The following is a 12,581-nucleotide window of genomic DNA, read 5'->3' as shown; positions in this document are numbered from 1 at the left end:
TCCAGGAAATGAGGGATGATTTTAATTTGAATATAATGCCAAAGTGATTTTACATTCTAAATTCTAAAAATAGTTTTTATTTTTCCTTTCTGCTAAATATTATAGGGTGTTCACACGTCATCACCTTAAAAATAGAATCTGATTTCTATTGTGGGGTAATTATCTTCAATAATACCGTAAATTTTCTATTCTGTGGTTGTTGAAACGAGCTGGACACACGTACGTTCACTTTTACTATGAACACATTGAATACATTGAGAACATTTCGAAGACTTCTGCAAAGAAGGTGGGTTCCCTCTATCATGCTAGAAAACTACTCACACCTGAAAGTATCCTGTACATCTAAAAGGCCACCATTCGTTCATGCATGGATTATTGTTGCCACATCTGGGCTTGTGCATCTACCACTAGCCTCTCCCTCTTGGATAGGGTCCAAAAAGAGTTTTCAATCTAATAGGTCCCACTTTGTCAACTAAGCTCAAACCCCTGTCTCATCACCGCAATGTTGCATCTCTGTGCCTGTTTTACAAATATTTTAATGGAATGTGCTCTGATGAACTCCTTGCACTTGTTCCCTCCCAGCGTTCATATCCCCGATAAACCTGCTTAGCAATAAAATCTCACCCCTTCACTATTCAGGTCCCTAAATGCCAGAAAGCGTTCTACTCGAATAGTTTCTTCCCTCGAACAGCTAAACTTTAGAATTCCCTTCCCGCTACCTGCTTTCCTGACTGTACTGATATACAAAAGTTTAAATGTAACGTAAACCAACATCTTGTTAATCTTTTTTATGCATGGTCCCAATTAGTAGCCCCTTACGTCCAAGTAGCGATACGTCTTGTTAGGGGTGAACGTGAGCAGTAAAAAAAATAAACTATACAGATTATGCTTTCTTTTTTTTTTTTTTTATTCTATCGTTTTCAAACGAAAGTGTCATAACATTACGTGACAACAGTTAATGACTTTCAATTGAACTTTGATGATTTTTCTCACCGTCTTCCTGGAGTTTCCCTACTATTGATCACAATTTGGCTGATTAAATAAATAGAAATTGTTAATTAAGCTCCCTGACTTTTTTTTTCTTTCTAGAAAAGGGGAAGAACAGAATTTAAACTCAGGCCTTAATTTTGGGCATTTGTGTTTGATTAAGTTTGTGTAATTCAACATGAAAAAAGTAATTAACGTCTAACTTGAGAAAACCTGTTTTCTTTCATATCGGCCATATTTGATTCGATGGTTCTTTTTCACTTTTATTTCTTGAACCGTTCAGATAACAACAAACCTGTTAAAAAATATTTTATTTTTTATCTTCTCTTTGCTCCCTCCCTCTCTCTCTCTCTCTCTCTCTCTCTCTCTCTCTCTCTCTGTTTATTAAAAGGCGAATATCACCACAAACAACAATGCTGTCGAAAATTTAGATACTTCGATGATGACACGGAACGAACCTGAAAGAAGCTTCCTTCTCAACATTCTCCGTAGCAACGTAGCAATTAGTTAATGACTTTACATAACCCAGTGACTCTCTAGTAGTGAGAAAACGAGGGGGGGGAGGTTTTATAACAAATGATAGCCTTCTCACCTCTAATGGCATAAATGCTTCGCTTTCAGTATTTGGAGAACATCCTCAATTGACACCAGCTACAGTCCGGTAATTCACCGAGTCCTCTCCTATTTTCTTCAATACTGTAGTTGAAATGAGAAAAAGGAAATAATATATATATATATATATATATATATATATATATATATATATATATATATATATATATATATATATGAATGTGTGTGTGAGGACAATTCTCAACCTATATACTCAACGAATTTTTATCTACAGACTTGAAATTAGGTATATGGAGTATTCAGACATGTGGAAAACTTTTTAATCGGCTTTCATTCGAAAAAAAAAATGGTTGCTAAGGAGTAAAAATTGAAAAGTTCGTACGTGGTGATCATCGGATTTGCATCTGTTTGTGATGAATGCGCATGCGTGAATCGTTCAAATGACAGATTCCTTATGTTAAGAGTAAGTAGGTTTAAAAACACCTTTTAAAGATCGCATCAATCTGACCTAATAGTTATCGTACTTGACTCACTGTCTATAGGTTTTGGTTTCGATCTCAGCTCGAGTATTTTTTTACTTACAAGAAGTGAACTGTTTAGAAAAAAACATACTTGCATGCACACGTCTCAGTTTTTGTATTATAATATTTATGTGTATTTACAACCTGACAGCGGCGGGCAGTCTGTTAGTATGTATATATAAAAGGCACTTTGTCTGTGTGTGTGAATTCGTTCCCTATGGATTCGGAAACGGCTGGCCTATTTTTTTTTATTTAACATAAATGTGCATTATGTGCCTGACATTGGTCTTAGGTTTTGTATCGGAATGCCTCCGATAGTTTCAAAACTCGATAATCGAAAAAATTCGATTAAAAATTCTATTTTGACCAAAGTTAACACTCTCATACAGCCTAACATCACAAATACATTTTAAAAGTTTTACCATCGCACAAGCAGAAGGGTCTGGCGTATAAAATCAACGGTATGTTCTTTAATAAGACGGGGCGCGTTCGAAATGATTTTTTTTCTGTTTAGAGCACAACTGAACCATGATACTTAACTTTTGTATTTAAACATTAATTCAAGCCATCACATATTTTTTTAAATAAAAATCAAGAGTAGATTCCCTACAGTGCAATGTAGTCTGCAATGACTGAATTACTGCGGGAGGGGGTATGTGGAGACCCCCCCTCAGTACAATGTAATGGACTCGAGTAGAGCAGGCAATCAATCAATTTGATTGAAAAAAAAAATAATTTCACCAATTTCAATGAAATAAAAGTATTGAACATTCGTTGATTCTAATTCAATCGCGTGTAATGTCGGGTCTCCTTGCCAGTATATATATATATATATATATATATATATATATATATATATATATATACAATTATGATTAAATAATAATTATTCCTTTTAACCTAGAATGTCATGTTTATACAATCATCAGTGCAGGGGGATAATTCTTGCCGGTCATAAGATCTGAACCCAGCCACGAAGACACCTTTTGCTTCATTTGCTGAGCCTCTACCTCAGGGCCATCAAACAATTGCCACTTTTTAGAAAATGTTTTCCTTTAAAGATTGTAACGTTGTTATGAGGCAGCCAAACCAGCTGCCAACATTGCCCAGCTTTTTATTGCAACCAACCGTGCCACAGGAATGAAGGGGATTAAGAAGTATTAAACGCCAAATTCGAGCGAATAAAATGACAATCGAGAGTGTGTGTTCGCACGAGCCGAAGTCGTGAACCTTGAATATATAACTGCCTTAGTTATAGTTTTTCAGACAGTGCCCATCCTTAAGTATTCTTAAAGGGGCGTGATAATTTTGATTTTGTATATATATATATATATATATATATATATATATATATATATATATATATATAGTTATGTATTCTTATTAAAAATTAATAACTACAGATCGAAACATTGTCATGCAAGTATAACAAAGCATGTGCATGTCTGTCCAAATAGCTATTAATATAATATTTATTATTGAGCAGTATTCTATAAACATGGTGGATATTATCTGGATTTTTATTCTAAGAATACATTCTTAACCGAGACTCTGTGTGTGTGTGTGTGTGTGTGTGTGTGTGTGTGTGTGTGTGTGTGTGTCGCACCACAGGCAAAGATTTTTTTTTATTTGGACTCTTTATTTTTTATGTCTAACTCGTTGCAAACTCGCTTTTTATTCAAACAATTTACCCCGAGCTCAATAACGTGCCAACTATTTCTAGTATGTTTTATATTATCATTTATTTCGACCTTCGTTTAATTGAAACTATTTTTGCAAATTGTTAAATGTTATACGAAATGGAGGCTAATTGAGTGATGCATCACCTTTTGTAAATGGTAAATCCCCTTTTTTTTTCCTTTTTTTTTAACTAATAGAATGTCTTTCTTACATTCTTTCAACGTAGTATTTTCAGTTACAGAACACGCCATAATTACATTACAGCCAATTGGTTTGTCATGTTTTAGGGCGGAAGCTCTTAATCTTTTCTGACTTGTCCTCCCAGTGTCTCTCGGTTTGCTATTAATATATCAACTGCGGAAGTTAATAAAAAAAAATTAAAAAAAACGAAAAATGAACGAATGTAAAGACATGTGCCCTTTTGTTGTCTGGGCAGCCGCTCTGTTTTTGCAATGAACAAACGTAACTTAATCATGCAATAAAGAATTGGCGGGATAAATACCAACTGTCGGAGGGTCGCTTCAGATATTTCCTCCTATTTACTTCCACGCATACTTGTTGCGTGCTATACATCTCAATGTGTTTGTAATTGAGATGTGCACTTATAATTCGAGACGTAAAGGTTGAACAGGATAACGACATTTCAAGATAATGATCGTCTAATTGAAAGGCATTTTCTACGCACGTAACATCGTTTTTATATATATATATATATATATATATATATATATATATATATATATATATATATATAATACATGTGCTTATAACAATTTTAGTTTATTTAATAACAAATTTGTCTTAGTGCTACTAGAGGAGAGGACCAGTGTCCTTAGTAGGGACAATTTTGGACAATGATAGCGTATTTTATTGACCAATAACCGAAACAACATTTAATATACGATGAGGTAAAAAAAAAAAAAAAATAAGTTAGGCTTTAGCGAAGGAAGAAAACTGGCGGAATATATATATATATATATTTATATATATATATATATATATATATATATATATACATATATATATATAATTATTTACTATAATAATTAAATACCTATAGAGACTAGTGTTTCATCCTTTCGGGAATCTTTAGGGTAGGGTATCACAGTTAACACTAGTCAATAGATTCGAACCCAGCAACACAAGCCATCCCTGGCTTGATTAGCAAAGACCGTATCCATTCGACTACTATTAATCGCGTGAAGTAACGTTGAAATTAAACATTTTAATTATAAATGTTTTTACCTCAGTCAGAGTGATCTAATCATTATATGATGATCTATGCATAAGAGCTAAATTGACCGACTTAATTCAACTGAAAGTGCTCAACGATAAGAAACGACTTTCTAAAAGGTGCTTACATAATTATTTACTATAATAATTAAATACCTACAGACACTAGTTTTTCATCCTTCCGGGAATCTTGATTGCATTTTATATATTAGTCCTCGCGCGAAAGCGCAGGACACAAAATGTTTTAAATAATAATAATAATAATAATAATAGAATAACAATAACAAAGTCTTTCGCTAGCGAAGACTACTATTGAGCGTAACCAGTTATACAGTCCTTCTGAAATTTTCATCTCTATTTTTCTTGTTATCTACTGAATATTTTTAATGAAACTTATATGAAACATGTTCCTTATTAAATTGTAAAGATTTTCTATTCTGAAAGAAGTTTTAAAAAATTTAATCTAAAAAAGTTATTTTAAAGTTTTTGTTAAAAAAATTCAGATTTTCTCATTATTCAGACATGTATGACAAAGAGGGAGTTGCAAAAAAGAGTTGTGGTGTGAAGAGAATTACGAACTAAAACAGAGAGCATATTCAGACCTGTAATAATACAAACAGGGGGTTGCAAAAATGAGTTTTAGTATGAGAAGAAATACAATCTGAAATAGAGAGGCGGAGAGTTTTTATAAATACATACAAAAGCACATTCATCTTTTTTTTTAATCCAAATTAATAAATTAAATAAAATATAATCTTAAAAAGATACGATACAAGTTAGAAAAGCATTTCATCCAAGGCATGAAAATTGTTAAACAAAATGTTTTTATTATAGGCTTTAAAAATAAACGTACAAGGTTCAATTCGAAATTTATTTTATCTTCCAAGTGCACTTTTATACATTTTACAAAGTAAGGTATTAAATTTTTATACCTTACTTTGTAAAATGTATAAAAGTACACTTTGAAGATAGATAAATTTCAAATTGAATCTTGTACCTTTATTTTTAAAGCCTATAGTAAAAACATTTTGTTTAACAATTTTCATGCCTTGGATGAAATGCTTTTCTAACTTGTGTATATATATATATATATATATATATATATATATATATATATAGAGAGAGAGAGAGAGAGAGAGAGAGAGAGAGAGATGCATATAAATCAGAAATAAAATGAATATGAAAGAATAGAAAGGTCACCAGGTATAAAGTGCTACCTAAAACAGAAACAAAATTTCGTAAATGAAAAAAATGGAGAAATACGAAATTTTAGAAAAAAAAACATTTTTATACAAGAGATAAAAACATAAAAGTTATTAATTTATTTATTACTGACTATTATCCTCGTCTGTTTAGTTGTTGCTTCACGACGTTTCGACCAACTATTCCTCTGGCCTTCGCCAGGTGGTAACCGCGATGGGATAGGAACTTCGCATCTCCTAACTGCATCCTCAGCAATTACCGTGGATTTATAAGACCAAAAAAATCCAACTTTGATCGCTCTTCGGGGCCCGTGGCGCAGTGGATAGAGACATTGAATCTCTACAGTTCCAGGTGAGTATTGTCTGAAGATATTCTACCCAAATCCGGCCAGAGGCTTACTTGGTCAAAACGTGATGAGACGGCAACAAATATGGAAGACAGTACTTGCTGAGGATACAGTTAGGAGATTCGGAGTTCCTTTCCCGTTACGGTTACAACCTGGTGAAAACCAGAGGAATAGTTGGCCGACACGTCGTGAAGCAACAACTAAACAGTTGAGGATAATAGTCCGCAATAAACAAATTAATAAATAATACTCATCTCAATCATGAATTCAAATCAAATAATATATATAAAGGTTATTTTCATGTTAAAGTTAAATAAATAGTCACAAGGCTAAGAAATGCTTAGATCAATATATGCATGTGTAGGCTATATACTTATGAAAGTGCTTTGTCAGCACGGCATTATGTTCTCCTAGGAATTTCTAAATTCACATGTACATGATACTTCTTGGAATTTGAAAAGATTTCAATTGGTTGAAAATACTTAACACTTTCATGTTATAACTTGCTAGCTTTAGAAAGTGTCTGAGAGAATGTATCGAAATGAATCAGAGAAAAAGAAAGAGGATAACTAATTTGAGTCATTTGTATTTATGCGATTTACGGAACAAACCGGAAATGGTCGAAGTAGTTTACCGTTTGAAAGCCACGTAAAAAATGCAAAAACACAGGCAATACTGAACTGAATTTCACAGGATAATAGCAACTATTCAGAATAATAGATAATAATAGAATAGAATAAGAGAATAGAATAATAGAATTCTGCATAAAAAAGCTTCATGCAAAAAAAAAAAATAAACGGAATTGCAACAAATGATTCGGTTAAGGTTAATGTTATGGTGAAGGTAATGTTAAAATATTTAGCCATTCAAAAAATAAAGTTGAAAAAGTCTTCCGAAAAACATAATAAAATTGATCCCCTAAATTATTTGACGAAAATTATTAAACTCATTTTTAACACAGATAGGAGAAGAGGTAATTGATCGTATCCTTAACTCAGAAAAAAAAATGAAGTTGAAACATTCAATGTCGGTACTAACTGACTGTACAGCGACTGCTTGACCATTTCCAATCTATTTCGTTAATCGCAATTGGAAATATTCCGATCGATATGGACCCCCTTTTATAGAAGTAGCCATTAAAAATAATTTTGTAATTATAGTTAATTTAGTAATTATGCTTAAATAAATTAATAATTTTAATGAATCCGACAGATTATCTGCTTCTATCTTTTTTCTTTTTTTTCTTTTACTAATGGGCCTCACCGCTTATTAAGGCCCAAACACCATTCAAGGATAATGGTTAATAAGTGTCGGGTAGACGTTGAGACAATACTGTGATAGATGCTAATTATGGAACTTGTTTTGGGTTTAATTATTTAAGAGGACGGCTCAACAAAAACTTATTTACATTAGATTTGAATTATGGTATATCCCATGTTATAGTCATATAAGCAAAACCACGGTAACTGCTTGACCCTCTCTTAGCACGACCGTAACACTGCCAGTACGCATGCGCTAAATCATAGGGGCGCAGATTATCCAAACTTGATGTAGTATTAGTATTAGTTGTATTAGTAGTATTAGAAGTAATCGTAGTAGTACACTTGTATCTGTGTATATAAACAAAAAAGGACGACACTTGATTTTTCTGGAGTTAATTTAATTACAAAAGTTTAAGATAAATTATTAACCCAAAGTAAGGACGAAATGGGTTTAAAGAAATGAAGGTAAATTTTATATTGTATTTATTAATTTTGCTATGAAATGAAATCTAAAATTCTTATAAATCATAGAATTTCAGCATTTATAAAAAGTAGTTTCAATGCAGAAATCAGCCGAGAAATTCTCAACTGAAGTCTACTAGTTCTTATTAATGCAATGATCTTACCGCTATCTATAACACGATGTCTATGTGTGTGACGCTTGTGTGTTCCCTATAAAGAGTAAGATCAAATGAAACTACATAAAATCTAAAAGTGTATTCTTATGTAAAATTTACTAAGGAAAACAATGGAAGTTTTTTTTTCAAATCTCCAAGTGCATCATTAAGAATGCTATGGGGATATAACCCCCTTAAAACTTCAAATATATGTATGAAATTTTCTAGGAAAGAAAATCGAAGTGATTTTGAATTTTAAGTATCATTGTGGCCTAAGGGAAATTTAGGAACGGAACTTTCTTTAAATATATCTTATTTCGATGAAATGTATATAACATGCAAGCAATTGTCTGGACGGAAAGGCAACAGAAGTTCTCTCGAATCTCTGCATTACCGTCTACGTGTGAAAATATTTACGTGCCCTCACATGGGAACAAACCCCTCCTAAAACTTCGAATTCATTTATCTGATTTTACTGAAATTTAAACCATATGTATAAGATACCAATTCGGTGAGCTTTCCGACATTTCAGCTTCTTCCTGCTATATTAGAAGGGGAAACAAGAGGAGGGGCAGTAAAAACAAAGAATGTAATATATTGTCAAGAGCAGAATGAAAAGGTGCATGGTAGGTATTTACAGTCAAGCCCGAGGAACGTCGGATTTTCCTGCTGGTGTAAAATAATAGTTACAATTTTTTTTATTAATTAGTAATAATTATACATTGGAATTTATAACGCACTGGTTGATTGTCTTCTTTGGACCTTTAAGAGTCGCATGAATTGTCCAACAGGTAACCCAATCACTGCTTTGTTAGGGATCACGTGAGATATATAAATTCAAACACGCTGTTCCAATTTCTTTTCCAGTTTTCCCAACTGGGTTGACTGCGTTGTAACAGAAGCTCATCAAAAGTCAGTTCGCGTGCAAAAACCATTCTTTCCATCACAAAAAGGGTCATAACTGATAGACGCAAGCGTGCTTGCAGATTCCCAAACAATCTTTCTCAAATAACTTCGCTGAAAGGTAAGTGTTGACAAACACTTCTTTTTCTTCTATATATTCACAATTTTCAGTCGTACGTATATCATTATTTGGGCTATGACAACAGCATATTCTTTTCCTTGTTTTGATTCTCAGGTATATATCCATTGATATTTTATATGTTTTTTTTTTATGTCGAGTGATGTGATCCTCGGTTGATTAATTGTGTCTAACTGTATCAGATATACACTCGAGAGTAAAAACAATGAAAAGAATATGCTGTTGTCATAGCCCTAATCATTATCCATTATTGCCTAAACATTCATATCAAAAATTCGTCCAGCTACCACCCTGCAAATAACTGCTCTTTCTTCCTCTGTGCACTTAGAACAAAATGGAACGCCCATGAACAGAGTTTCTTTCCAAAACATCCCCGTCTGCGGAACACGATTATGTGGGATATTATCTCAACGTACTTCAACATTGTCATGTTCAGTGTCAACTACCGAGAAATCAAATTCGAACCATTCCATCATCGTTTCCAATCTTCTTTTGTTGTTAACATCCAATCTAATTAACCTTGAGCGGCCTTTGGCTTTGGCACGTGGTAATTGGTCAATGTAAAACATACAAAAAGCAAGGGACGTAACCTATGACTATACTGCCACAATGTCCTAATGTTGTTGTTGCTGCTGCTGCTGCGGCTAACAAAAAATATTCAGGTATATTGCTTTATAATTGGCATGGTTTTTAGGACTGCATTTGTGTGTGGAATCATGGAAAGCGGAGAGACAATTTGTGTCTTTTGTTGATGCAGATGCTTCTCTTTGTTTCCTGTTTCCCTCTCACGTATTCTGACGTCATTGATTCTAGCAAGCAGATGTAATCGGCCAGTCAGCGAGACAAAAACAAAACGAAAACTTAGCGAAAACTTATCGAGTTAAACGTTATATCGGTCGACAGTCGAACGATAATAAACACAAGGGTATTCCGTCGTGGAAAAAATATATTATCATCGGAGATATGCAATTAAGTGATAAAAATAAATGCTATAAAAATCAGTGCATCTCGGGAATTATTTCCTCGTCTCTTTTGTTTTCATTTTTAACAAACCAAAAAGGCAGAGTAGGAAATATTTTGTATATGGAATGATTGATAAGCATGTCAACAAACTGTTGCCATTCTTATCCACTATTCCATAAACTAAGCATTTAATTTTATCTGAAATTTAAATTTATGCTTTAAACAGTTTCTGTATTATATTTCTCTTATATTGTCATTTACTTTCGACTTATTCTCTGAACTACTGAAACTACTGGGCCGATCTAACTAGAATTTTGTATGGACTTTAGTTATGATAAGGTGACGTAGAATTAGTGTTTTGTGTCAAATTGGTGGTTGAATATGGTTAAATGTGTACTCACGTTTTCATTAATACTAATCCTATTAACTATTAATCTATAACTGTGCGTCGAGCAGATACTATATTACTGAGTTCGGTGCACTTTATCATGATAAAGGTTCATATAAAATTTCAGCCAGATCGACCTAGTAGTTTCTGAGAAAAATTAGAACAGACAGACAAACAAGCAAAGAGAAAGCCAGGACCGCTGCGAAGAAGGTGGGTTCTCTCTACCGTGCTAGAAAGCTACTAACGCCCGAAAGTATCCTATACCTCTATAAGGCTACCATTCGCCCATGTATAGAGTATTGTTTTCATATTTGGGCTGGTGCATCTGCCACTAGTCTCCCGCTCCTAGACAAGGTTCAAAAGAGAGTCGCCAATCTGATAGGTCCTGAACTACATCGACGAAATGTTGCATCTCTCTGCCTGTTCTACAAGTACTTTAAGGGTGAATGCTCTGACGAACCAAGCACACTTGTGCCCCATTGACGTAAATACCCCCGACAAACCCGATAAGCAGCTAAATCCCACCCCTTCACGGTAGAGATCCCTAGATGTAAGAGAGCCTTCTACTCCAGTAGTTTCTTCCCCAGAGTAGCTAGACTTTGGAATTCCCTACCTGGTCCCTGCTTCCCCAACTGTACTGACATGCAAAAGTTCAAGTGTAACGTCACCCGACATCTAGCTGTCCAAATCCCTACACAGTACCCCTGATGCTTATGTCCTTGATAGTAGCCCCTTACAACAAAGTGGCAATGTGCCTTGTTTGGGGTGAAAATGTAATAATAAAAAATTAAAAATATATATAATATAGATACATTTTTGTGTGTCTGTGTGTTAAAAAGACAAGAAAAATTACACACAGTAATAAATCATCAAAAGCCTAGAGCTGTACCAGTTTCCTTCAAACTAACGAACGTCTTCAGAAAAAGTGATTTTAAGTTTAATGGAAAAATTATATATATATATATATATATATATATATATATATATATATATATATATATATATAGTTTTAAATAAAGTACTAGCCTAAACCTAAATAGTAATATTGTATATCAGTTTAGATGCCAGTGCGATGCTGGTTATGTTGGGCGAACATCCTTGCACCTTTTGACTCGTATAAACCAGCATGTTCCATCGAAGATCAGACAAGGGAGGATGGGGTCTGGTGGTCTCCCTCCTTCTGCAGCCTTGGACTCTGCTATTGGCCAGCATTTGGTTGACAACCCGTGCTGTGCCGATAGATTTTTTATTTTATATATAGATTGGTTCGAGGTGCTACATACAGCGGACTCCAAAAACCATTTAAAGATTTTGGAGGCCGTCTCTATCGCGGTGCGTCAACCTTCTTTGTGTCGGCAAAAAGAAACGCATTGCTTCTCTTTGGGGAACTTTGAATTTTTTTCCCGCTTTTTTTTTCTTTTCTCCCTCGTTGTGCCAATATTTTAATCGTTTTTAAACGTAAATAAATTTAATTAATGTCCCCATACGTTTGGCACATTTAATAAGTTCCCGATAGAACTCTTTATTTTCGCTACAATATTATTTAGATTGCTATCGATTTACTCCTGACGAGATGATAGCCGAAAGAGCTCTCTAGAAACTTCCGCCTATTATTTTTTTAAAAACTATATACAAATTCTGTACTTCTAAACATTTATTTATATATATATTTATATATATATATATATATATAAAATTTATATATATATATATATACATATAAATTTATATATATATATATAAATTTATATATATATATATATAGA

This window comes from Euprymna scolopes, chromosome 18, assembly GCF_053919585.1.
Source record: "Euprymna scolopes isolate OS-2025 chromosome 18, ASM5391958v1, whole genome shotgun sequence".
Classification (NCBI taxonomy): domain Eukaryota; kingdom Metazoa; phylum Mollusca; class Cephalopoda; order Sepiida; family Sepiolidae; genus Euprymna; species Euprymna scolopes.
The sequence above is the reverse complement of the archived record's forward strand: the minus strand, read 5'-3'. Positions refer to the sequence as shown.